This window comes from Athene noctua, chromosome 1 (assembly GCF_965140245.1).
Source record: "Athene noctua chromosome 1, bAthNoc1.hap1.1, whole genome shotgun sequence".
NCBI classification, from domain to species: domain Eukaryota; kingdom Metazoa; phylum Chordata; class Aves; order Strigiformes; family Strigidae; genus Athene; species Athene noctua.
In genome coordinates, this window is record NC_134037.1 from 46182642 (window position 1) to 46209837 (window position 27196).

General features: G+C 36.6%; 1 long non-coding RNA gene across 1 annotated transcript in view; it reads left to right on the forward strand.

The window, feature by feature from the left end:
- Window positions 1-26974, forward strand: part of LOC141968416 (uncharacterized) — an 82624-nt gene extending 55650 nt beyond the window's left edge. Inside the window, exon 3 of the long non-coding RNA XR_012634868.1 lies at window positions 26922-26974. This is a non-coding gene — a long non-coding RNA (uncharacterized LOC141968416). The remainder of the gene's footprint in view (window positions 1-26921) is intronic.
- The last annotated feature ends 222 nt before the right edge of the window (window positions 26975-27196 follow it).

Here is a 27196-nt window from a genome sequence, read left to right on the forward strand (position 1 = left end):
TGAATCTCAAAGCAAAACTAGAAAAGCTGGGGGGTGGTGGAAATCAAGTTTGCCAACAATTATATTACTGCTGCGTTAATTGCTGAGAAAAACCTTAATTGCTGAATCAGTTTTGAAGGTTTTGATAGATAAATACACATATATATGTGTACACATAAGTATAATGCATAGATGAGTGTGTGCTTGAACATATACACAGGATACATACTTATCCAAGTGTATAAATAGAAGTATGTTACAAATTTAATTTACAACAAAGTTTCCTAACTATATCAGGTCTTTATTTTTCGTTACCAAAACTTTAAAAAATATTATAAAAAAGGTACATGGTGTTTGAGTTATGTCTAAGAATTTGTTCTTGATAATGCACACTGGGAGCACCTGCAGTGAAGTTCAGGGTCTTGCTGTTCCTAAATTTGTATAGAAACTCCAAACAGATCTTAGATTTAAAAAAATGAAATGAGGATTTGAAATGAATTATTCTCATCAGGAGTCAAAAATTGATTGTATGTCTGCATATATATATATATATATATATATTTAGAAGGTAAAGTCAAGCTGGGCAGTAAACCCCACTTTTAATAAAAATGGGTTTAATACAGGTACTTTCTAGGAATGAAAACAAGATTGCTGAATGACATTTTGACTCTGAATAAGGTTAGTTTCATATTCTCTCCCTCTCTAATTTTCCTTTTTCTCTCTTCTTTTTTCTTGCCCTTTCTCTTTCATTCTCCTCCTTTTTAATTTCCTTTTTCAGTCCAGGGAAATTTTTAGTGATTTCATGATCATTTCTGTTTCCCAAGGTCTGTATTTTCCTTATTAAGCTTCTTCAGATATTTTGCAAGCTGTAAGCAGAGCAGATATAACTTGATATTTCTGAGTGTATTTATTACTCTTATTTTATGATAAATCCCTTCAATATTATTGTTTCTTTAAAAGCTGAAGTACACAAAATCTAAGAAAACTATGGAAATGCCTCTTGCTGAGCTGGACACTGGCTTAATAGATCCTATCCAAGGATGTCTGTTAACTTACATCACCTCACTCTATGGGCAAGTGTTTTGAATCAATTATTTCACTCTCAAGTTTTACAGCACATCTTTAGCATGTTACATTTGCTGCAGAGTAAGTTCTGGAACGAGCATTTGTCCCTGTGTGATTTTATTTCTTTCCTATTTTACTGCTTTTGTTTATCTGGAAAAAAAATCTTATGTTTAAATTACTATTTTAAAATTTATATTCTCCTGGAATGGTATGTGGTTATTACAGATTACAAAGTGATAGACCAAGCCTTCTAAATGGGAGAAAAAAGGGTGTATGTAACAGGTTTTTATTATCAGTAGAGTTAATTCCTTTGCCTTGGACTGGTGTGCAAGAAAATCTAGGATTTTTTTAGAAGTGAGGGTTTTCTGGAATTGTGACAGATACTTCTGTTCCTCTTCTCTCTGCCATCCTGTGGAGCTACCAAAGTGTCCAGAAAGTTTTCCCCTTCAGGCAAAGAGAGGAAAACTCCCTGCTTCACACTGAAGCTTAAAAGTAGTAATGGCTGGGGAAAAGCACACCTTAGGTGGCATGAAGTTTGTTAACACAGCTGGTGAATACTCGACAATTTGAAAATACCATCAAGATTTTCAACAAGGCGTACTACAGTAAGAGCTTTCACTGTTTTTCATTTGTTTACATATGTGATATTCTAACTGATGTTTTCTTTAGCACAGTAGTTGCTAATTTATCCTATTTTTCTTAAAAGCATATTTTTCTCCAATATTCTGTTCCTGGAGCAATGCTTTCTTTCGAAGGAAGGCACATTAGCCTTTCTATAGCATAAAATTAAGACCCTCTTAGGCCATGTATTGCAGTATTATTATTTTGTACTACTGTAAAAATAGCAGCAGCTGTTTCTTTAATCTCAGCTAAAAATTCTCCTGAATTTCTTGATGATTGCAAGTTGTAGATTCAGAAGGACTGGACATCTTTTCCATGGTTTTGGCTGTTCTGTGTAACACTATTCAGTTGCATATGTGACAACAGCTTATGTATTCATACTTCTACCAAGTGAATGCTCCTATGCTTGAAAAGGGCTTTACAAAAAGGCAGAGAATTATGACTACTCATTAGTTATTAGCAATTTATGCTAATATACTAGGAAACTAATCATTTAATCGTTCTGATTGAAATGATGGGCATGATTCACAGGAGATGTAAATTGGTATAGCCCTATTTAAATCAATGAAACTACACTGATATATGCCAGCTGAGAATCAGGTCCCTCATCTTTATTTGAATAATTTAATGGTAGGCTGACCAGACCATTAGAGAATACAATTAATAGAACAATCCTATATTGAAGCTGGAATGGAATATAGAAGCTAGTAATGTTAGATGGGGTTAATTTTTTTTTTTTTTCTTTCTATTATCCTGTTTAATAGACAGGTCTTAGGTAGATCAAGTTTAAGCTTTGAAGTTGGTGGCATAATGGCACATTTAGCAAACAACCACAATGTGGAAAAATATTGGAAAATGTTTTTGCACAATACTACAAAAACAACCCACTTTCGGGGAAAAAAAAAAATTTACCTCTGCAGCTGTTGATATTATTCAGTGCTCTGTCTGTCCTTAGACTTACCTAGTCTGGTGTTAAAATAGTAACTACACTGCAAAAGAAATATGAATGAAAAAAAAGAAAAACACCATGATTCATCTAGAACTTGTTAAGGAAGGAATGTTCCCTATTAAATATATTCATTTCAAATGCGGGATGCCTGTCATTGTAAGGAAATAGTGTAAACATAGTTGAAAGTCTTTTATTTCTTTTAATGAAAGTATCTTAAATAAGAGTTATGAAATTGCAAACTCTCCCTGGAACTACAACAAATGTTTCTTCTCATTTCATGCACCTCTGGGACTGGAGCACTGGAAAATGGATGCAAAAACCCATAAATTTGCCAGATGCTTGGTACAGGGTTCTTGGCATACATTTTATCCCTCACTATTTTTGTCCCTGAAAGGAGAAAAAAAATCAAGATAAATTGGAATTTGGTTTAATTTAAAACATATTACTGAGTTAATATATGCATGTCTATTTTTTCAGAGATTGCCAGAGGTGTTTAGCAAACTGATGTCAATATAGTGTGTGTGCATATATTACATACATGGAATGGTGTGAAGTGCATGGTGGGCCAACTAATTTATTTCTATCAATTTACTATGGAAGGTCCTCTGTATCAAGTGGAAGTGTGCCTCAGGAGGCAGTTCATGGTTTCTTAAGAGCAGTTTGATTTTAAGAACTTTGATGACAAATACATGAAGTCATACAGTTTCTTACATCTTTTAAGTTGTTTCACAAGAAATATTTTGCTCCACCGAGATTCAATTTAGTTTTGAGACTACATTGTTAGGCTCTTTTACTTTGTAAGTAGATGTAATGATAAATTTAAGCTCTGGAATCTGGATTTTAAGAGAGAAAAGAGACCAAAAGGAGAAAGAAGGATTGCTTCACTTGAACAATTGTTGCAATGTTTTATAGTACTTCACTTAATTGTTTAATAATTATAATACATTTAATTTGTGTAGCACACTTCATTTAAGACTGTAAAGATTCCTTACCAATTTAAAGTATCTCAGGGTTTCTGAACCTGGATCAGTATCACCAGAACTGTGAGACATGATTTCAACAAATTTTACTCACATAGATTTCTGAAGTAACTAAAAATGTTTACACCTTTGATTTATGTTCAGAGAATAGTTTCAACCAAAACTAAGTTGGGAGAAGAGTAGGAACTTTGCAGAGTGTTGTCTTCAAAATGAAATATTGCAGCAAAACAAAAATTGTTTCTTTTAATGTGTAAACTTCTTGGGTTTTTTAATTTTAAAATTAAAATTTAAAAAATAAAAAAAGAAATGCCAAATATTAGACAGAATTTTTACATTTTGTCTTGGAAATTTTTAAAAGTTGTCGCAGACTCAAATCATGGTTGAGGATGGAAGACACTCCTGGAGGTCATCTGGTCCAACCCACCAGCTCAAGCAAGGCCACCTAGAGCCAGTTGCCCAGGACCATGTTCAGATGGCTTTTGAGTATCTCCAAGAATAAAGACTCCACAACCTCTCTATGGCAGTGTTCAGTCACCCTCACAATGAAAAAAGTGTTTTCTGACGTTCAGGTTGTTCAGAGGGACATTCCTGTGTTTCATTTTGTGCCCATTGCTTCTGGTCCTGTCACTGGGCACCACTGAAAAGAGCCTGGCTCCCTCTTTTTCATTTCCTTACTTCGGATAATTGTACATGTTGATCAGATCCCACTGAGCCTTCTCTTCTCCAGGCTAAGCAGTCCCAGTTCTCTCAGTCTTGTCTCATAGGAGAAATGCTCCAGCCCTTTCATTACCTTAGTGATGCTTCACTGGACTTTCTCCAGTAGCTCCACATCTCTCTTGTACTGGGGAGTCCAGAACTGGACAGAGCACTCCAGGTGTGGCCTCACCAGTGTCTTACCCAGAGTCCTCACTGTTTTTCTTCCTAATTCCCCTCTTCTAACCACCAAATGAAAGTTTCTTGTTTTTTCCAGCTCTGGTTATCACGGTCATTTTGTATATTGATAAGATCAGTCATTTCAAGACCACATTAATGCTTTAATAACAGATGCTGGAATAAAGTCCATAAGTCCTATTTGCTACTGCTTATGGGGAGACAATGCTGGTGAAAATACAAATAAAAACAATGTTTTAAAGAGGACATTCAGATGAAGTCCTTAATTGCTTGCCTTAAAAACAGTAGCATAGTGATGGTGAGAGATTGCAGTGGTCTGAGAGGATAACTCAAAGTTAATGGCAGCTTTGGAAATATTGGTTGAAATAATAGTAGTACCAGTGTGATGAAACCTTTTGTTTAATATTAAACCAAATTATAATATGTGGAATTTACAATAAGACAGGTGACTTTCTCACTGCTTTGACTTGTCTACTCAGAGGGTTTTCTAGATGTGGATTTCTCTTCCTTCCCATCAAAAAGGTTTCATACTGTAGTGTGATCTGTCAGAGTCTGTGTAAACAAAAAGGAAGCAACAGACGACTGAGGATTTTGCATGTAGAGGCACAATGGTAGGTGAGGATGAAAATAATTCAGCATCAACTGACATGAAAGTTTCCTAGAAAAAAATTCAGTAACAAGTGGAATCTTCTACAACTTAAATTGTCATTATCATAAATAAGTTTGTTTCAGGAAATTTCTTCTCCATAAAAGCTAGCATCTGGGTGTCCTGGTTTGAGTGAGTGGTGGGGGGTTTTTGTAGCAGGGGAGGAGGCTGCAGAGGTGGCCCCCTGTGAGAAGCTTCTTGAAGCTCCTCCAGCTCCAAGTCAGACCTGCCTTTGCACCAAGGCTGGGCCAGTTAGCTGCACCTCTGGAATAACATATTTAAGGTGAATCTGGGAGGTGTTGTGGGAGTTGTGAGTTGAAGTTGTGAGGAAAGCATCTGTGTGAACACCGAGGTCAGTGAAAGAAAGGAGGAGAAGAGGGAGAGGAGTACCGGAGCAGAGACTCCCATGTACCCTTGGTTAGACAGCAGGGCTGCCCCCACCACCACCCATGGGGGTCTGCAGTGGAGCAGGTACCGATTTGCTGCCTGTGGGTGGCCCCACACTGACCCAGGTGACTGAGCCCAAAGAAGGCTGGGACCCCATGGGAAGAAGGCCCCGCTGTTGTAGTTCAGCGCTGGGGGGACCCACACACCCATGGGAGGGACTCATGTCAGAGCTGGTTTGTGGAGGACTGTCTCCTGTGAGAGGGGGACCCCCCTGGAACAGGGGAGGAATGCGAGAAGTTCCACCCCCACCCCGAGGTGGAAGAAGCAGGAGGACTGACTGCACCCCCCATTCCCTGACCCCTGCGCCACTGGGGAGAGGAGGCAGAGATATCGAGAGCAAATCTGAGCCCAGGAAGAAGGGAGGGATGGGGGAATAGAAAGCTGTTTTCAAGATGTGGTCATGCTTCTCAGGGTCCTACTCTGTCTGTTAAGTGTTGTTGTTAAGTGTCTGTATTAAATTTAGGGTTTTTTTCTTCTCTTAACAAGTCTGATTTTGCATGTGCCTTAAAGGTTGAAATCATCCCTCTCTGTCCTTATCTCGTGTTCCTGGACCTTTTGATTCCCTCCTTCCCAGCTCTAGGGGGAAGGGGAAAGTCAGTGGCTGCATGGTGCTCAGTTGCCCTCTGAGCTCAAACCATGACACTGGGATTATCCAGCATTCTCATGCTAGGGAAGAGATGGTTATGATATGTACCCAAAAAGTGATGGTAGTTAGAGGTATTATTAATTTTTCTTATGGACTGGCATAAAAACAAGAACTGCTTTGCAGCTGATGATTTAGTGCCAGTGTGAATGGAGAGTCTGGCCCCAGGAATATAGGAGGATATCTGTAAGCATGTAGAAACTAATTCCTGAACCAAGAAACCTAAATGGTTCTCCTTGGCACTGGTTTTCATATGCTGAAATCTTCATGGAGAGTCTCAACTGGTTTCAGCATCACCTGAGAAAGCTGTTTTGCAGTCAGGATCAAAACCATGTGTGTCTTTATTGGCATATGTTAGGATCTTCAAAGACTTGCCTCATTCCCAATCTGAAGAGTATTTCTAATCAGTGTGAGTGTGCATATTATGGCATGCACACACATACACACACACACAAGCAAACAAGCACCTGTGTACACTTTTACTGCACTTCTTTTGAGGACTAGCACAGCTTTGTGTGCCCTCTCTACGTGTGATTAAATATTAATTAGGCTTCTAATATAAGCAAGTGAGTTCACAGGCCTGAGTGCAACATAAATAATGCATGAGGTACCCGAAGGCTCAGCCTGAGAAGCTGATTGGCCACCTTGGATTTGTATAATTATGAAGTTTCATTATTAACAGTGGAAGCAGTGGAGAGATTTGCCTAGCTTGAGGGACTTTGAAAGCATAAGCTGTCTCATTAGGGAAAAGGGGAATAAGGCATAATATGCAAACTTGTTAGACTTGTTAGTAAAAAAAAAAAAAAAAAAAAGGAATAAAAATTAAGCATAACTCTTTAACGGGAGTATTTTCTATGTATATATAAACATTTCTAAGTGTATAAAAAGACTGAAGTTCAAATAGGTGAGGTCTATACTACAGCTATTTAACAGTTTTGTTTGCAAGAGGTCTTGCTTAAAAGCTTTTGTTCTTGGTCTAAAACAATCTTTAATATTTTACAGAAAAATCCACAGGTAGCTTAATGGGTTCTGCAAAGTGAGAGGTACGGAGGTGAAAGAGAATGAACACAGTCCAGGGTTCTTGCTAGAATGTGTGTTGTGCATGCAATTAAATCTCAAGGTCAAACAATTTACAGACAATTACTTTTCTAACATCTCCAGAAATGCCTGCTTACACGTCTTTAATTTTAAATGATACTGATATTCCAATTCTCCCCAAAGGTTAATGCTGACTAAATCCAGCTGTGACCTGACACGATGCGACAGCACAGTGCCTAATTATCCTCTGGATAGTCATTTACTTTAAACCATTAAAGAAATAGGCTGAGAGGAAGATTTAGGACCCAGAAAAAATGTTAGCCTGACTTCTTTCTTCTTGAGGATGGGATGGGCTGAAAAATAAAAATAAAATCTTGCTAAATGTTAGCCATTTGCTTTGATGGCAGAAAATTGTTCATCCCACTCTGTTTTTTTTACAGGTTAAATTGCTAACTAGTTCATTTTATCCATTGCCTACGGCTGGCGCTAAATGTCAGTGACAAATTTTGTACTTGTCTTGAAGAATGAATTAAGTTATGCACAAAAGCTATAGTGCTCTTTTTAAGATGAGTGAATTGCAGAGGGAAAAAAAAGTTGCTCGTTTGAAAAAGGATTATTTCGATTAAAGGCCTTTTCTATTGTAGTGGAAGACAGGTAGTGGTTTAAGATAATTCCGACAGTTACCTCCCACAGAGGCTGCAGTCCTTTACTAGAAATTTCTTTAAGAGCACTTGTGTCAGATTATATACTATGATTATTATCATAAGACCATTTGTGACAGTAAAGGGGGGGAACAATTACAGAAAATGGCAACTATTATTCATTAACCAAGGTAAAACAGGTCTTTCTTCAGTGAGGTCAGCATTCCATCACCGTCACACAAACCTTTCTATGGTTTGTAGCAGTGGTAATTAAAAACCTCCAAAGTATTCTCTGCCAAATGTTGGTAAGAAGGAACAGTTCGTTCAGCAATTTATATTGTGAAGACCTGGCACAGACTTCACAATCCATCTGGTTTTTAGTTGTCTGGTTCTGGTAGCACCCCACCATCTCCAAGTGAATAAAGTATCTAGCAATGATTGCTACCATCATAATGTTTGAAACTCTAAACTGGTTTACTAGCTATAGGCTAAGCCTAAGGGAACTCTGCATGTTCATATTTTATTTGGTTTTATTTCCTTGTGTACTATATCTGTTTATTGAAAATCTAAGGAGAGCTTAAAGTTAAGACTAGACTTTACAGCTACATCTGAATTAGGGCTTCATTAGAAAGTCAACATCTCTCACCCCACTGAGGTAGCATAACTGATGCTCTGTTGTCCTTATAGTGCCTAATTTGCTCTAGATATAATTACTACTACCAGGCAATAATTATTTTTACATCTTTTTTTTTTTAGATTATGGAAGTGCCTGGTATTTCCAACTGTAACCAGAGTACCATTGTGCTGTGCACTGTACAAAAACACAGATTTGAAAGAAATTTTGTTTTTAGTGGCACCCACAGGTTTTGGCAGATACTTTTCTCCTCTCACTGTGTGCATAAATATTTTCACTGATACCAGCTGTAGAAAGTGATATGGTAAATGCTAATCTCAGTACAGTCATAGCAGTCACAAATGGAAGTTAGATCTATAATTTCAAGTTGAAAGCTGAAATGAAAAATCTAGCGATTATGCACTACTGCCCTAAGCTACTGAAAAAATCTCTCTCTTTCCTTTCTTTCTTTCTTTCTTTCTTTCTTTCTTTCTTTCTTTCTTTCTTTCTTTCTTTCTTTCTTTCTTTCTTTCTTTTTCTTTCTTTTCTTTCTTTTCTTTCTTTTCTTTCTTTTCTTTCTTTTCTTTCTTTTCTTTCTTTCTTTTTTTTTTTTTTTCTTTCTTTCTGTCTTTCTTTCTATACACTCTCATACAGGCAAAGGGATAAGGTTTCCTCCCCAGGAGAAAGAAAAATACAGATTATCAGTTTTCTGGTGATAACACTGCAACTCCTGAAGACAGTCTGATGCTAAAAAGTAATACAGGCTGGGGTACCTCTCACCTAACTTTGGACATATAAAACACAGTTTTCTCAGTCTGAACTAGTCATTATTGCTCCTGTTCTAGTGAGAGGAGAGAAACAGGTATGACCAGATACATTCCCTATAATTTCAGGCTTCTATTTAGGATGAGATGAATTGTCCTCTGAAGGTGCTTCCTTCTTTCCGTTAACTTTAAAGAGAACCTAAACTTCGCTGCAGTAGTTTTAGCTTCCCGCATTAGAGCACATGCATCATAACCACTGATAATTTTCTTTTTCCTTAATGTTTCATCTCTGGCTTGCCTGCTTACACTTGAAGAATTAATTTCTACTCCCTATGCATGGAAAAGTGTCTTTCAAAGTTTTTATGAAGTATATTTTAAGCTGTTTCTCTGATATATTTTTTCCATTTGTAAATACCCACACTTTTGACCTTCCCCCGATAAGCGAGTTGGAGCACCTTCAATCCCGTATTTTTGGCTTTTTTCTTATAACCTTGCACGACTTATGTAGCTCTCTTCTAAGTTTTCTACTTCACACATTCTTTGCAGTGTGAATAAGTGTTATAAGAGTGGTCTCACCAAAATTTTACATAGAGAGAGACTCTTCCTTGCTTCTGTTTTGTGGCATATGAGAATTTTGTGTAGCTGTTAGTGTCACAACATTGCATGAAGAAATTATACTGAGATAGATATTTATAATTTTCTGCTTTTCAGAGAAAATATTTGTGGTTTTGCTTCCACTTACCTATTTCCTTACAATAGACTATATAACTAACTACTTTTATTACTGTACATTTTTCTGACTGTGACCATTCCGCTAGGTGGTCCTTTGCGGCGGTTGCACTCAACTCACTCTTCATCATTCTACTGACCCCTCTGTGTTCTGATAACTTCCTAAAAATTACTGTTAAAAATATTGTGACATTTGGCCAGTAACTATTCTTTTTGGCATCTTCTAAAACCATCATTGCATGTTGATAATTTGAAATATTTGATGATTTAAAATATTGGTAAAGTACTGCATTTTGAAACCTGTCAGTGAGTCAGATTTACTATATTTTAGTTACTCAAAGTAACTAAAAGTGCCTTACACAAATTAAAGCATTTTACCTAAGCCATGTAGGCAGGCAGTGGAGAGAGAGGCATCTTCACAGGGCAATCCATCTCACCAACTCCAATGGAAAAGCAGATCAAAATGTAAGTAAAGCAAACAAATAACAAAAAAAAACCCACAATAAAATGAAACAAAAAACGTCTTTGCACATGTAACTCCTCCAGAAGGAGAGAAAGAGAAGGAGAAAACAGATCATTGGTAACAGATCATAATCATATTCCACAGACAGTGTACAAACTGTAGAATGGGCTCTTCAAACACTGGCATGTTTCTCTTCACTGCCTGCTCAGTAGGTCTTGAAAGTTCATCTTACACTAAGTATTTAACTTCTGAATGGTTAAAATTACATGGGATGAATATCAACCTGTGCTTGCTATTTGAAAATGGGTTTTTACATTTTCTGTTTTATTTATTTGAGAACTAGGAGAATGTTATTAAAGAAAATGTAATGGTCAAATATGTTAAATATTATGTTCAGTTTGGCAGAGTAATGGAAACATTTCAGTTTCATGTTTATTCTTAGAACAGAATTCTGGAAACTGTATTTTTTCCTTATGGCCTTTTTTTCTATCTTAATTACTTAATGGTCTCCTGGTAAATTCTATTTTTTACTAAAAGTTGTAATTATGTTCAGCTGAAACCTCCAGCTTGGGCTATAGAACTTTCTGCTGAACCTTATTATATTTCCCAGAACAAATCCATACTGAGTCATAGTTTCTGATCCAGAGACCCTGCCTCTTTGAGAACCCTTCATTAAGTGTGTCCTGGTTCAACTAGGATAGGGTTAATTTTCCCCAGCAGAGAGACAGGGGGAAGGGATCTCCAGCCGGGTTATTCATACCATGCTGACGTCAGGTCCAGGGGGTGGACACCTTCTTTACTTTCTCTTTGGCTTTTTGGTGGCGGGACGCACATTGGGTCTGTTCCCTGACCATTTGCAGTATTTCTCTGTATATTGTTTGTCTTGCTTACTGTTTTTGCTGTTTATTGTTGTTATCATTTCCACTGTTGTTGTTCAGATTGTTTATCACACTGTTGTATTAAATTTCTTCTTATTTTAACCCGGGTTTGTGCCTCACTGCCAGCCTGACTGGCTGAGGGTGGGGGAGGAGCAACAGCAACGTGCTCTCTCGTCCCGGCAGGGCCTAAACCACCACAAAGTGGAAAAAGACATACTCATCAAGAAAATAGTTCATCACTGTTACAGCTGTAGCTTTGAGAATTGTCTTCCCAGTAATATTACTTCCTATAATAAAGAAGAATTTCCGAAGGACCGTGAGTATGCTTTTGTAGCTAGAAAGTGACTTAAAATATTTGAAATATTTCCAATGGATAAAATTCAACAAACTTTTGTAAATGCTAGAGGAATCACAGAATCATTCAGGTTGGGAAAGACCCTTGGGATGACCAAGTCCAACCACCAGCCCTACTCTATAAAGTTCTCCCCTACACCATATCCCCCAACATCTCATCTAAACGACCCTTAAACACATCCAGGGATGGTGACTCCACCACCTCCCTGGGCAGCCTATTCCACTGTCTGACCACTCTTTCTGTGAAAAATTCTTTCCTCATGTCCAGTCTGAACCTCCCCTGTTGCAGTTTAAAGCCATTCCCTCTTGTTCTATCGCTAAATACCTGTGAGAAGAGACCAGCACCAACCTCTCTACAATGTCCTTTCAGGTAGCTGCAGAGAGTGATGAGGTCTCCCCTCAGCCTTCTCATCCTCAAACTAAACAGTCCCAGCTCCTTCAATCACTCCTCATAGGATTTATTCTCGAGGCCCTTCACCAGCTTCATTGCCCTCCTCTGCACTCGCTCCAGCACCTCGATATCTCTCTCGTATTGAGGTGCCCAAAACTGGACACAATACTCCAGCTGTGGCCTCACCAGTGCAGAGTGCAGGGGGACTATCACCTCCCTACTTCTGCTGGTCACACTATTTCTAATACAAGCCAGGATGCCGTTGGCTTTCTTGGCCACCCGGGCACACTGCTGGCTCATGTTCAGCTGCTTGTCAATTAGAACCCCCAGATCCTTCTCTGCCAGACAGCTCTCCAGCCACACCTCCCCAAGCCTGTAGCCATGCATGGGGTTGTTGTGGCCCAAGTGCAGGACCTGGCACTGGGCCTTGTTGAAGCTCATCCTGTTAACGTTGGCCCACCGATCCAATCTATCCAAGTCTCTCTGTAGAGATTCCCTATCCTCATGCATATCGACACTCCCGCTTAACTTGGTGTCATCTGCGAATTTACTGATGATACACTCTATGTCCTTATCAAGATCATCAACAAAGATGTTGAACAGAAATGGTCCCAACACCGAGCCCTGAGGAACACCACTTGTGACTGGCCTCCAGCTGGACTTCGCTCCATTGACCGCCACTCTCTGGGACCATATGCATATATATGTTTAGTACTAAGAAGTACAGAGCATACCTCTGTTTTGTTTTGTTTTGTTTTCCTTTTAAAGCTAAAGGCATAAACTAATGCAAAATTTCTGTTTTCACTGATTCTATTTAGTAATTTACTCTCTGATTATTTGGATTGAAATCAGGGGGAACTTTTGCAGAATAAGTTAGAACTGTCTGTAAAGACGGGTGAGAAAATATGCCACTCACAAACAATACCAAGAGGCAAAAGAAGATGCAAATCTATACGCCCTGCTTAAAATCTAACAATTAATGAAGTGAGCACAAAACAAGGGGGGGGGGTGGGGGGGGGAAATGGGAGTAAAATTCAAATGATCAGAGTAAACCTGTTGATATCATTAGGTAGCAAAATGTAATTATCTGTAGAAGGAATAAGCTGGGATATTGGAAATAATACACATGTTCTTGCAACAGGTTTTATTGTATTTAGTTTATATTGGGATCTGAGCTTTCCATTTTTCATATTGAACTCATTTCAGTGTAGTTGCTTAATTTCTTTCCTGCAGTGCTACCCTTCACCTGTTGAATCAAAGCGTAAGTGCCTGGTAACTTAGAGTATCAACAATTTTTCTTCCTGTCTTTCTGGGAACGTTTCCTCCCAATAATTATTTAATGGTATATTCAGGAAGAAAGAAATGCAGAAAACAAGACTATCCCCTTGGTTGCAGAAGAGGAAGAACTGTCCTCGCTGCAGGCTCAGCTCCTGCTGGCTGCTCCTGACGACACACCTAGCACTTCAAGGCAGAGTCCACTGGGTGAACAGCAGGCACTGGCCTCCCTCAGCTGAACATGCCTAAGAGGCACATTTGTGACAACATCTAGCTTGTTTAAAAATTACTGTAGGAAAAAAAAAGGATGCCATGCCCTTTGTATGGGAGGGAGTCAATCTACCTGCTGCTGGCAGTAAGGTACTAGAAATCATATGAAGTGCAGCCATGGGCAGAATAAAAGCTGATCAGAGAAATTGTTACATTTAGTGATCAGTAATATGAAAAAGATAGTAAAAACCTTGAACTCTTGTCCCTCCCCAAAACCAGATTTGTGAAACTTGCATTTCACAAATTCAGGTTTAAATTCAAAATGGTGCACTGAAAGTTTGAGTTAATAATAAAATTAATAAAAATAATTAAAATAATAATAATAATAAAGTTTTTAACTTAAGAAAACATTTCTATGCATAATAAGAATTCCTCTTGTAGGGTTTTTAAAGTCCCATAGTGATTTGGTATTGTAGCAGACATGTTTTGGGGTTGGGGTTTTTTTGACTGAATGAGAAATATTCCATTTTTAGCTGAAAGTCCTTATTGACTGAAATTTATCACTTGGTCATGTTGCCAAAAAGATGGTCCAGCTTCATTTTCCTCTCTCCTCTTTTCTAACATGCACTTATCTTGGTCTTTTCTTAAGTGCTGGTTTCAGTCACTTTCAACTTTTTTTTCTGTATAATAACCATTAATTTTACACTTTCAGGACATCTCTCCTGAGGCTTCCCTGTAAGCCCACTTCCCCTCAGCATAGCTCAGGGTCCATTTGGATGAGTTGCATCTTCCCTTGCCTGGGTCCTGTAAGGAAACTTAACCCTTAGTGTCTCATAAATGGATGACCCATTCAAAAAAATCCCCAGTTCCAAAATAGCACAGGCAAGCCTATAATAATCTTAAACCTTTTTTTTTTTTTTTTTTTTTCCAGTGACAATAAGTATCTATGATTCTGGATAGATTCTTTTACAATGAGAGTTAATTCAGTTTTATTTCTAGTAGAAATTAAATTTTCATTCTTGCTTTTTTTTTTTTTTTAATTGTGTTACATAGATTTGCATATCTCAGATGTATGCCTGTGAAAAAATAACAAGAAATTTATTTTGAAGTTGTTGGGCAACTTCAGCTTGAAGGATGATGAAAAGGGAGCCATCATTGCCTTACTAGGATTTTTAACTTGTTATTTCAAATTCACCACAGCCAGGAAAGGACACATTTGGATGTGTTTGGCAGAGATTCCTAAGGGTAACAGAAGCAGTATGTGAGCAAGAACAAAGTCAGATTAGTTTAATTTTGCTTTTTTAAATACTGTCTTGGCATGGGAAATGTTCTGAAGCTAAGGGCATTGCATAAATAGAAACTGTATTATGCTATGGTGTTTATCAAATGCTCCTCATCTACTGCACCACCCCCATAAATCCACCAAAGCTTTTATTATTCAGGGGTGGGAAGGTAGACAGAAAGGAGTGAAAGCTACAGAATGATTTAACACTGTGGGAACTTAATCAATAAGACTGTTGCAGAGAACTCCCAGGAAAGAGTGTTGTTTTCCATCCAGATGATAATGAGGCAGGCTAGCAGCAACCTCTGGAGGAGAAATGCTGGAGCAGTGAATCCGTGGCACAGCTTTGCTAGTTGCTAATTAATAGTTTGAGGCCAAGGGGACACCTTTTTGCCCCTCTGCTACTTGTAGTTTCTTTCTAGCTTGCCCCACATGCCTCTTTCACTATTGGGGTCACTCTGTTCTGAGTTAGATTCTTGAAGTTCATCCAAATTTATCAGCAGTGCTAAAAATCCAAGTTTACCTTTGTTCTCCCTCCTTTGTTCTTGCCATTATTAGTACATTACTATATAGCACTTAATCCTTCCCTATACTGCAAAAATAATATTCTTGTGCAATCTCTTATTCCTTGTGCTTTGTGTTCCAATTTCAGACAGCTGAACTTATTTTGGTGTTTGACTTCTCTGATCTGACTGGAAAACATCAACAAAAGCCAAGCTGGATAGCAGTTAAACATGATTAGTATTTGTGATGTGCAAATTTAAATAATATTAAGTGGTGTTAGCTTGAAGAGGTTGAGAATACTTGTTTCACGATAGTTAAGTTCAGTATTGATTTTTCTCACCTTTTTCTGGAGTCCAAAACAGAACAGCTATAGCTCTAGCTAAATGATGTCACATCTGTATCTTTGCAACATGTATTCTCATAGTCCTTTGGTTCTTCCAACCTCCAATGTAATCATGTACAGAAGAAATATAGTATTGTACAGAAGAAGTATAGAAGTAGGGAGAAAGCAAGTATTAACTCCATCGCCAGAGAAGAGTTTAGGCAATGGGAAATTAAACAATGAGGTCAGTAATGTCCATGAAGCAATGTTGGGCACTGCAGTCTAGTAGTGTATTGAATCCAGGTCTTCAAAGTACATTTCATGGGAGCACCTGAAAGCATGTCATAGGTAGGAATGAATTGATGCATTGTTTTGCTAAGGCTTAGATAAAAACTAAGTCACTAAGCAATACAAGGTGACATTTGTTTTAGCACAGTGAAAATGAGTAGTTGTCAGCAGCAGTCCTTCCAAGTTTCCAGTCTAATAGTATCACTGCTACATCATCTTACTTCCATAAGATAATTTACTTCAAGATTCTTGAAAGATTTTCTTAAAATGCTTTCCTAAACCACACTTGCTATAATTAATCAATGCTAATCAATGCACAGGAAAAATTCTCTTTACTGATGATATGTAGTGGCCTTTGTTCTATTTAGTTCTGGTTTGGGTTATTTTTTTCTAATTATTTTGTTCTCCTGATTCTTGCTTGCCTTATCTTTGTGCTAGACTTGGCACTACTCTTGCAGTCATCTAAGGCACAAATATGATAGCAGAGAAAGCAGTGAAGTAACTGTACCTGTGTGCCAATGTATTTTTCCCAGTTTCACAACAAAAGGCTCCTGAGACTACAAATGCTCATTTGATTTTTGCTGATCTGAGAGGTCTGTGCCATCTTTGATAATTCGACATGGCAGATCAAGCTTTACATGGAAAATATTGCATTAACTAGAACTTTCAAGTGTTAAACATTTTTTAAAAGACATATTTAGGCTTTGGGGAGATAATGCAGATAATTTTTTGCATTGAATTTAAAAAAAAAATTACTGAATCTACTAATGAGTGAAATGAATCACAGTCTATGCATTTACGTGGGTTCAAAAATATCTCTGTTTTACCTAGAAATTCAACTGATGTATGCAAAATTATCTAGAAAACTTGATTTGGATACATAGCTCCTGCAGAAATTAGGCATTCATTCCCCTAGGCAACTTCCAGCATTTGAGACTAAAAATAGCACATTCACAGTATAAATTGTAATTAATAAACCCGGCTGATATTTAGAGACTACTGACTTTTCCATTAATTATGTGGTTTCCTTGGTTTTTCTATCTGCCCCTTAGTACTAAAAGTTTCTGTTGGTCTTGTGCTTTCATAGTAAGCAGTTTAGGGCAGACACCTTTATTTGGGTCAGTGTCTAGGGTACCACCTAGTGCTTTGGTTTCCCAACTCAGAGCTGGCATTATAAGAAACAAGTATGCTGTCAGTAAATTATTTAGTACTTTGTCATCTAGTTCTTCAATGCTCATCAGTGACTCAAGCTGCAAAAAGGTTCAATATCATGTTCATATAGGAGGATTTGGTAACACTTTTTACAAAATAGGAGGTATCTTCCTAACTGGAAGAAAGCAACAATAAGTTTTATTCACTGGTACACTGAAAACTGTAGTGCAAATACAGATTTAACTTGGATTTCAGCACAGTGCCATGGCATATAGGCAGAAATAACAGACACCAGGGGTAATTTCTGGTAGGCACCACAACAATATGTGCATGAGCACACATGCACACAGATATACCCATGTTCCCGAAGTACAGTCACCGTCCTAATAGATATCCATACATTGCTTATGATTTACAATGGCTTTTGTTTTAATTTTCTTATGTGCTTTGATAAGATAACATTATTTCAGAAACGTATAATAGGATCAAAACATACTTCATTATTAAAGAAATTATTGCACTTCATTATTAAAGAAATTATTGCATTATGGTAGTGCCATCCTGACTGACTGAAAATGTTAATCCAGTTTTTTTATATTTTTTCAAATGAGACGTTTTTTTCTTATGAAAATTTTGAGAAATTAATTGTTTGCTTTCTCCCAACCTCTGAGGGGTCTATAGCTTCAGAAGATATCAGATAAAGGATGATCACATGTAATGAGAGCAAGATTTAGCTATTAAACTTCCTTGACTCACTTTAAATATTGATTAGAGAAACACTTCTGGGCAAATATTTATATTGAGCAATAATATAATTCAGTGATTTTTTTTTTTTTTTTTACTATCTGAATATCATTATGTCTTCAGTAATTTAGCCTAGAATAATACATTGTTAGCCATGGATTATGAGAAAAAGTCCTAAATAGATGAGATCAAGAAAGAAAAGTAAAATTTTTCAGTGGTAAACCATCATTCATAAGATGCAAAGGCGCTCTGTGTTGCACAGCCTGTATCTAGCCTTTCCCAGGGTTTGGGACTGTTGTACCTGGGATACTGGCTTCAAGCCATTTCTAATATAATGCTAATGTAGTGACAGATACTAATGAAACCATGCTGTTTCTAGATAAAGCTGATATTGAATACATAGACAGAAGAGGTAATTTCCTTATTCACCTTCTTAATGAGCTCAAGGAGGACAGAGGAACCTTCCTGCATCTGTGAATATCTCCTAGATTTTATTATGTTTTTCAACAAGAATAAATTTCTTTGCATATTTTTATTTACTGCATATATAACCATAACAGTTGAACCTACTTGTTGTATTACTGAGTGATATTCCCTTTGTAGGGGAAAAAATACATGTTAAAAATTCCCCAAAACCCTTTGAAGAGTCTAAGAAACATCAACATATTTGCATTTTTAAATTTCTTCCTAGCTTTTACTCAAATGGTGAAGAGTCCAACTTGCATGCCAAACACAGAAGAACCAAATACGTGTATCGTCCATACCATTTGAGTATCATCTCAGTGTGATGGCTGTGTATGATGATGTTTAATGTCTGGTTTTTATTTCTTTAATTATGTCGAGCCTTTGGTTAGTAAATGCTCCAAACATTCACTGAAAGTTTGAGGTATCCAGGTGAGGGAGCAGGGTGGACCCTCCTCACCTTAAGGCAGCATGCTATGCTCTGCTGTCTCACCAGGAGTGTCTTGCTTGGCTTACTCGGTGTTTCTGGTCCAGACTGAGAAACAAATCCTGCAGGAAGGCTAAAGAAGTATGTGCTTGCTGTGGACATGACAGGATACAAATCTTGACAGAAGTAGCTGAGAAGGGAAGGGACAGTGTGAAGCCAGGTATCTGGACATATCTGGCGTATCTGTTGATCCTTGTACCAAAATTAGATCTGTCACATAAATATTTTTTGTTTAGGTGGGAAAATCAATACAATCTTAAAAGACATTTTCAAGTATTTCCTATTAATCAAAATTACTAAAAATATAATTTTTTATTTAGAAAAAAAATATTTCCTTGGTCAGTTTCTCAGGTGGAGTCCATGTAAAGTACCCATGCTGCTACCTAGATTTCAAGAAAACTGCTCTGATTTAGAATTACTGGCTTTGGTCTATTACCTGTAAATACTTCATGAAATAGTCACATCAGTTTAATCTTATTTGAGGTTGTAATACATATTTCACATGATTGTATCATGGATGTATGCCATGACAAACACTTAGATTTATATTGGAGTGATATCTGTAGATCCGTATTTCAGTACAATTGGATTCTGTAAAGTTTAATCTGAATTTTGAACTAATGTTTAATAGTTGATTTTAGATTGTTTTAAAAGAACAATTTTATAACGTCTTTGATTGCTGATGTGTAACATTGGGATTCCTTCACCTTTATTCTTACTTTCTTGCTGCAATATAATTTCTTATTGCTCTAATTCATGTTGTCCTCTGTCAAGTAAGAAGTAATGTGATTTATTCTTCAGACCCAGTTATTGAAAATGAGAGGGGTGTGTACTGTTCTAATTGAGACTCAGGACCGAAACCCATACAGTGGTTTAAAACAGAGAAAAGAGATGTTCTAAATACTCAATAATGAAAAACTCCAAAAAGGAACCTAGGTTTCAAAATTTTTACATGGTGAATAAGTAAATGCTTGAGATGCTTTTTGTCATCTCAAAGGATGCACAACCAGATTCTTAGAAATATTATCTCCCTGTTAAATATGGCAGCTAGTCTGAAGTATCATTTTAGGGAAGTAATTTCTGCTTTTGTCAAAGGATGATCTGGCCTTAGGAATTAGTCCACAGTCTGGCTGAAGCAAGGTTTTTTCTCAAACCAGTAAAGGTATAAACAGCCAGAGCTCTCTGTGTGTGCAATAGTTGCTTTAGTGCTTGGTTATCATTGCAACTTAAAATGACAAGGTTATAGAGATGTTAGCAGAAAAAGACCAACCTCTGTATGAAATGAAATGAAAAATACAGTTTTAATTTGTCTCTGGAATGACAGTGATTCTATTATAATTCATCAAAGAAGATACTTAACAACAAAACAGGTGAATATTAAATACAGTGTTTCTAACTCAATGTGAAGATTCATCCTATACCAGTGTAGCTGAATCAGTTTTTCTGATCATTTAGTTTTCAAGCTACTTTAAAGTACTATAAGACTATTCTTCACTGTATTGATTTCTAATTTTTCTATTTAAGCTTTTTTTTTCTTTCCAGTCAGATACTGTCCCAAGTTTTTATGAATGTAGCATTATGAATGTGATAGTGAATAAAGGCATATCTAATTCTAACAGATATCTTGCAATTTTTTTCTTCCATGCTTTCTGTCAGTGTTTCTGACTTGCAACATTCATGTAATTCTGTTCCTATAGCAAGTTATTTCTGCACCTATCTAAGCTGGTAGATCTCTTTCATGTACAACTGCATTTTACTCATATCCAAAGTGACAGATTTTCAAAACTTTTTGATGTCCTGAGATAGTCCTGGACTTATTTTCTCCTTAGTAAGAAACTAATATTTGTAATTACATTGTAAATTCCAATGTAATTACAAATACTAGCAAGTAAGAAACTTATATTTGTAATTACATTGGCCAGGCTATTTAATGTGAAAGTCTGGATGCTCATTTAGTTAGCTCTTATCTTAAAATATTTGTTACTCTTCATGTTCAAAGTGTCTTCTTCAAACACCCAATATCCTCTTCCCCAGGTTAGTGGCATACTTCAGTTAGGTTTCTCCTTCTAGCATAGAAGCTGAGCCACCTTCTTCCTTGCTGCTATGGCATTTCATGTAAGCAGATTGTGTAACGTCTTTTTTTTGTTGCCTTGCCTCTGCTGTCATCTACAGTTTTTTGGTTCCCTCTGTGGGAAACTACAGCTGTGAAAGCCCATGGCAAATTGCACTTTGCTAGTGGAGTGTGCAGTACCTAATAGTGTGTGGTGAAGAACAACTGCAACTCATATAATAATAATAATACAGGCCTCTGTCAAACTCCATAGATCAGGATGTTTCCTCAAGAAAATGATATAAAATTTCACAAGTAACTGAGAAAATATCCTTGATGGAAAAAGAGTTGTTAAATCTCTATCCATTATAAATTCTCTGAAGATGTGTAGGACAACAGAATAAGGTTTAAACAGCACTTCCAGTAAGTAACTGCCTGCAAGAAATAGATACCTAAGTATAAAGACATTAAGTGGTAGTGTTATTTCTTTTGATAAGATAACAATCACTTGATGTTTTCAGTAGTCCTCAGTTAAATCATCTAAGAAAACTAGTTGTATTAGAGAAATTTGAAGAGTACTCTGTTCCATATAAATATAAACCAGATGCTTTTTCTAAGCATTTTCTAAGCAAAGATTAAACTCTAAAAGTGTTTGGGACTTTTTTAAAGGTAAATTTAAATATTTCAGGTTGGGGAGCTAATTAAGTCCTCTGAAAACCAAATGGATCTAGGACCTTGAACAGAAAATATTGGAAAGCTGGTTCTGACCAATCCAAATTTTAAGTCATTTACTTTGCTAAGTAAGAATAAAGACGAGAAAGATGCTCATAGAGAGTAGGCAGTGCTCTGATGCTGTGGATATGATAGAGGATCTGTAGTACTGCAAAAAAGACATTAGGCAGAAAGGCATTAGAAAACTAAAGAAGCACCATAACTGTAACCTCAATAAATGTAAAAAGTCCAGAAAAAGCCTACCTTTTGTGGGAAAATTGCAAGAATTGAACTCGATTGAAAGTATTTTCAGGCTCTCACAGGATATCACTACATGAGTGCTACCTCAGAGAATACTTTTCACAGGAGCAGTAGTGGACATCGCAGTCAAAGATAACTAAACTGTCATCTTGGAAGAAACAGGATGTAGAGTGTTTTACATCTGAACAAAGAAATAATGAGATTCTGTAATATTAACACTATGGGAAAAACTGAAATAGAAAATGAAGGGTTAAGCTGTATGTCTTTTCATTCAAAGTGTATGTTAACAGTGTATATTGTTCACTAGATAAAAATATGATCTGTAATGGAATCAGGGAAGAAATCTCATAATAGAATGAAAAATTTGGCAATCCTTTCAATTCATCTCTGAGTGTAAGTGTTCTCCTTGTAGAGGCAGGGAGCTGATTAGGAAAGACTTTGAGAACAACTTCTAGGGAGCAATAAGCTCTCAGCAAACTGAGTATGCTAACCTGACTTGCTTTTTCAGTAATCTTGTCTAAGGTGAAATATGGACTGAAATTGTTAGTCATGCACACATTTTACAGAGACTAATGAAAATCATTAGTACTGAGTATGTGAACACCATTTTTTGTAGTCTCTGCTGTTTTTGAACTCTCAGACCTGAATAGGACTATGTCTACAAGCACTAGGATAGTGATGCTTAAATTATTAAGGAAAAATGTGGTGATAAAAAGACAGAGATTAGAAGCAGAAAGTCCAAGAGAAAAATATGATATCATGGATATCAAGTGAAAAAAACATGTTAGAGGTAACTGTTTCAGCCTGTTGCATATGTCAAAAAAAGAAGACCATGGTGAAAGATTCTTGTTGATACAGCCTGAAAAAAATCCTTCCATGGAACCAAAGCTGGAATAGATTGGATGATATGGGCATGTTCTTCTAGGCTAAGAATCTTACATTTCCAAGATTGCCCTTTGCAAGCTATTCTAGGTAAAACAATACTCATATATATAAAATTCATTTTCTCTTGGCACTGTAAATTTAACATCTGATAAACATCCATAGCGTAGCAGGCATGAATTCAGACATGTTATTAGATTAAATGTTCTGATTATCACCTTAAAATGCATACACTGGTCTTAGGTGCTTGTTTAACAAAGAGAATGGAATCAGACTCTAATAAACAGAGGACATGAACCACAAAGGACCAAGTCCATCACCTTTAGTTGCCCCTGGAAATTTTGTTGAACTACCTGTATATTTTGTGCTTTGATGTGCTTCATGCTGAGATCTGGGAGGCCTACTTATATTCTGTATTAATGGTAGTTTCCAAAAAAGGGGTGTCTAGATGTAACGATCAATTTTAGATTAGACATCTTGAATTTCTCCCTCAGTTTGGCAAACATGCTCAACTAACATAGAGAAGTAAGGAAATAGAAGAATCCCCCAGTCCCTAAACCAAAAGCCATGGACTGGGAGGAAATACTTATCAGAACTGAGAAGTTGTCAGACACTAGAAGTACTTAGTTTCTTGTTGAATCATATAGGGTCATTTATATTTAAAATGAAGAAATTGTTAGAAGCTATATTTAGGCTTGGCTGGGCAAAAAAACCTGCAAACAATTCTATAATATCTAAATCCTTAGACTGTATTTTTGATTTCCTAACCCAACAATTTTTACAGCCTCAGATCATTCAGTAAAATGAAGGACAATGATTTTGATCATTATTTTAATTAAATACAGAACACAAGCATTGAAATATTAAAGAAAGTTAAGGCTTTATTGCAGGTTTTTATGAGTTTCACCTGTAAGAGCTGGAGCAAGGATTTGGAGGTATGGCTGTGCACCAGCAGTGTCATCGGTGCAGTGACAACCATACATGCCCATTGTTTTGCATCATTAGTACTGTACTGAATCTTTACGGAAAAAAGCAAAAAAAGAAAGAAAATGCCCACTGAGAAATGTAGCCTCCAGAGTCCAGTCTTTTTTATTACTTCACTTCTTTTTTCTTTTTTTCTTTATACAGCACCTAATTTAGGCCACAGACAAAAAGAAAATGTATCTTGAATATGCATCACGGGTTCCAAAAATGAAAAGAAATTGGATTTGGATAGCACTTACTCAATAGACAGATATGATACATGGTAAGAAGGTGCACTGTCTGCCCTGTGATAGATTAAACTACTTTGTAGGAAAATTACTGTGAGCCAGTCACCACCACCACCGTGGCTAAATCTTTAATAAAATTCTCTTCCATATTCAAGAGCGAGGTATGAAGTACACAATAAGCAGAGTGGAGTAGAGTGCCATTTATCAAACCACAGCTAGGTCTGTAATCTCCTGCTTTATCCTTTTTTAGTACTTTATTTGTCTTTATTGTTGCAAGGAAGCACATTTACCCAGGGCAGTGGGCTTTCGGTGCTGATAAACCTTTTGTTTTAAATTCTACCTGTGGGGGGTTTTTTCTTTTTTTTTTTTTCTTTTTTTTTTTTCCCTTGGATCAGATAACCATCCTGTCACTCTATGGGAGCAATTAGTTTGTTTCGTTTTGGTGGTCCCTTGCTTGTTACATGTTCCTTCACCCTTCCCTGTCTGACCTGACCCTACCTCTCTTGTCTCTATGCTACAAAAAAGGATACCAAAAGAGACATTTTAAAAAGAATACTCAAGCCTGTGCAGAAGATGGTCTGGGATGTATTGCATAATGCTTTTTTGAGGCTATTTGGCAAGATGGCAGTGTTGAACCATGTTGTAGTTGGCCCCTGGGTGGCACTACGTGGCTAGACCTGGGACCAACAAAAGCATTTTTGGATAAAGGCAGAAAATATAATTGAAGCAGTTTCCTTTTTAAAAATTAAAGACAAATCCTTAAGCTAAATTTGTTGATATTTGCTGAATTCAATACAAATATCCAATATTATTAAACTCTTATTGTTCCTCTTATTGAATGGGATTCCAAAATGTTCTGTATATCTTGACTACCTGATAATATCTGGATCACTTTTGGCAACATGCTGATATTAAGTACAGATGCAGTGGAAGGGTCCTATGGGCAGAAGTATGTGACTAGAACTGCTTTGTGCTGCCTGAATATGCATACTACCAGTCTGTGCTGCAGCCCTGGGGGTGATTTTTTTAGTACTATTATAACCCTTTTTATTGTTTGAATAGCAGTTTTATGACAAAACATTTATATTCAGCCTGCCTTTGTACTTGACTGAAAGAGAGCAATCACTGAGAATGATAAGGCAACAATGGTAATGATAACTGCATTTATGGAGGCTTACAGAATTTAAACGGGCATGCAAAAATAGACTTATAATAGTGCTCTACCTGCGTCTGAACTGGTTTGGGTATATTTCTTGTGCCTGGCCCATGTTTGCTTATTGATAGAGATGTTGCCTTTTTTCCCATTTTTCTCCCTTATGGCATTTCTTCTATATGAATCTTACATGTGTGTACATCAGGTTTATCTTACCACAGAAAGATGCCATAGTAAGATGGAGGAACATAACCATTTTTCAAAATCCACATCTCTGAAAATATTGCTCAACTTAAATATCAAGTTTTCAGAGTTTGTGGTTATATGATCTTTCAGCATAATGGCCATTACCTGTCTTTCAAGGTCCTACCTCTTGTGAAAAATAGGCAATTCTTTCACTCTCCCTTGAGAAGAAGTGAGGAATAGTACTGGACATTGGAAAGTAATCCAAGAGTTTAAGAGCAGTCAATTTGTTACCTGAATATTTTTAAGCTCAATCAATTCTACTTTTGTTTTCCTTTGCTGTAGTGTTTTCTCCTCCTTGAGGTTTACACAGCCATATACACACATGCATGCACAGACACATATTTGTGTATTTCCTTAAATTTATTGCTTATAGAAGGCAAGAAAACAAGGAGAAAGTTCAGTGTGTTTTAGGGAGAGGCAGATAGTTCCTGGATCTCTGAATTTTGTGTGAGGGGAACAGAATTATGGCTCAGTCCATTTCTATTGTACATTTTAGTATGGAATATGAAGAAAGAAGGTGTACACTACACATTGTTCTAAAGGTATTTTAGGGATACATTCTGCCACATCCTGGCATCCACAGGCTGCTAAGTAGACTTACCCATGTTATAGGTTTTCTAACTAAGGAAGAGTTTAACTCCTCATGCAGTTAAAATGACAGATTCAGCATACATTTTTATATACTGTTTTTCAATATTTTAAAATAATTTTGTCAGCAAACTATTTTATATAAAATTCTCTGTGGACTGTCTCTTTTTATAAGCCAAAACAATGTATATTTTTATAAAAGTGAATGACCATTTTAAAGGCTTTTTATATTTTGAGCCATATGTTAAGATTTAATTGATCTTGAGAGCTGGTAATCTCAATATGCCACAATTTCTTTCATACTTAGTTTTCCTATTATATAATTTTACAACTTTCTCCCCCTATATTTTCTGTACTTACCAATCCTTTAGAAGTTGACAGTGTACAAATGCTGGGTTGAAAAAAATCTGTGAAATCTAAGTGACTCTAGAAACGTAGGAAAAGGAAAAAAAAAAACCTAGTTGTTAAAAACAAGAGATATGTTTTATTTTATTCATGTATGTCATTTTTCTAATTCAAAAGCTCACTAACTACACTACATTTTTTAATCTATGTATATGATCATTACATGTTAACCTGTTCATCTGTTCCTGTCTGTGCTATTTAGGCTTTAGATATGTTTAAATTAATAATTCAAATTGGTTTTTGCAAATGAAATATAAGTAATGCAAACATTAACTTGCTTTGCCTAAGTTCTTATAGTATTTTACTGGAATGCTGTATTCAAAGAGATGTCATTTCTACTAAATGTCTTTCTAATTCTTTTGTGCAAATGATACCTTTTCCCCAGGCCCAGCTACTTAGTGGATATTATTGAACAAATGTCTTTTATAGGATCGAAAAAAGTGCAGCATTATGTGAAAGAAATTTTAAAAAATGTGCATGGACTATTTAGGAAAATGCTTAGTGAATATTAAGCAAACACCTGAAGTTCCTGTGCTGCTGCCTAGAACCAGCACTTCATTACCTATTACGTGCAATGACTTTGAATTTTTTATTAGGTACTGGTCTCTTAGCCTGTAAGGCTTGTGCATGATGTATATGAGAGCGATTTCCAGCAGAGCGAAGCTTATCACAGATCCACCTAAAAGGTAAGGATATTTTTTTTAAGGATATTTTTTTTAATTTTTAGTTCACATGCAGAACAGCTGCCTGCAGAACACCTGCACACCGGGCAGGAAAGAAATTTGGTTTAAGGGTTGATTATACATGTCTTACCCATATACAGTAAGTCCAGAAATAGGCATGATGAACTTCAGATGAACAGAGAATGTGT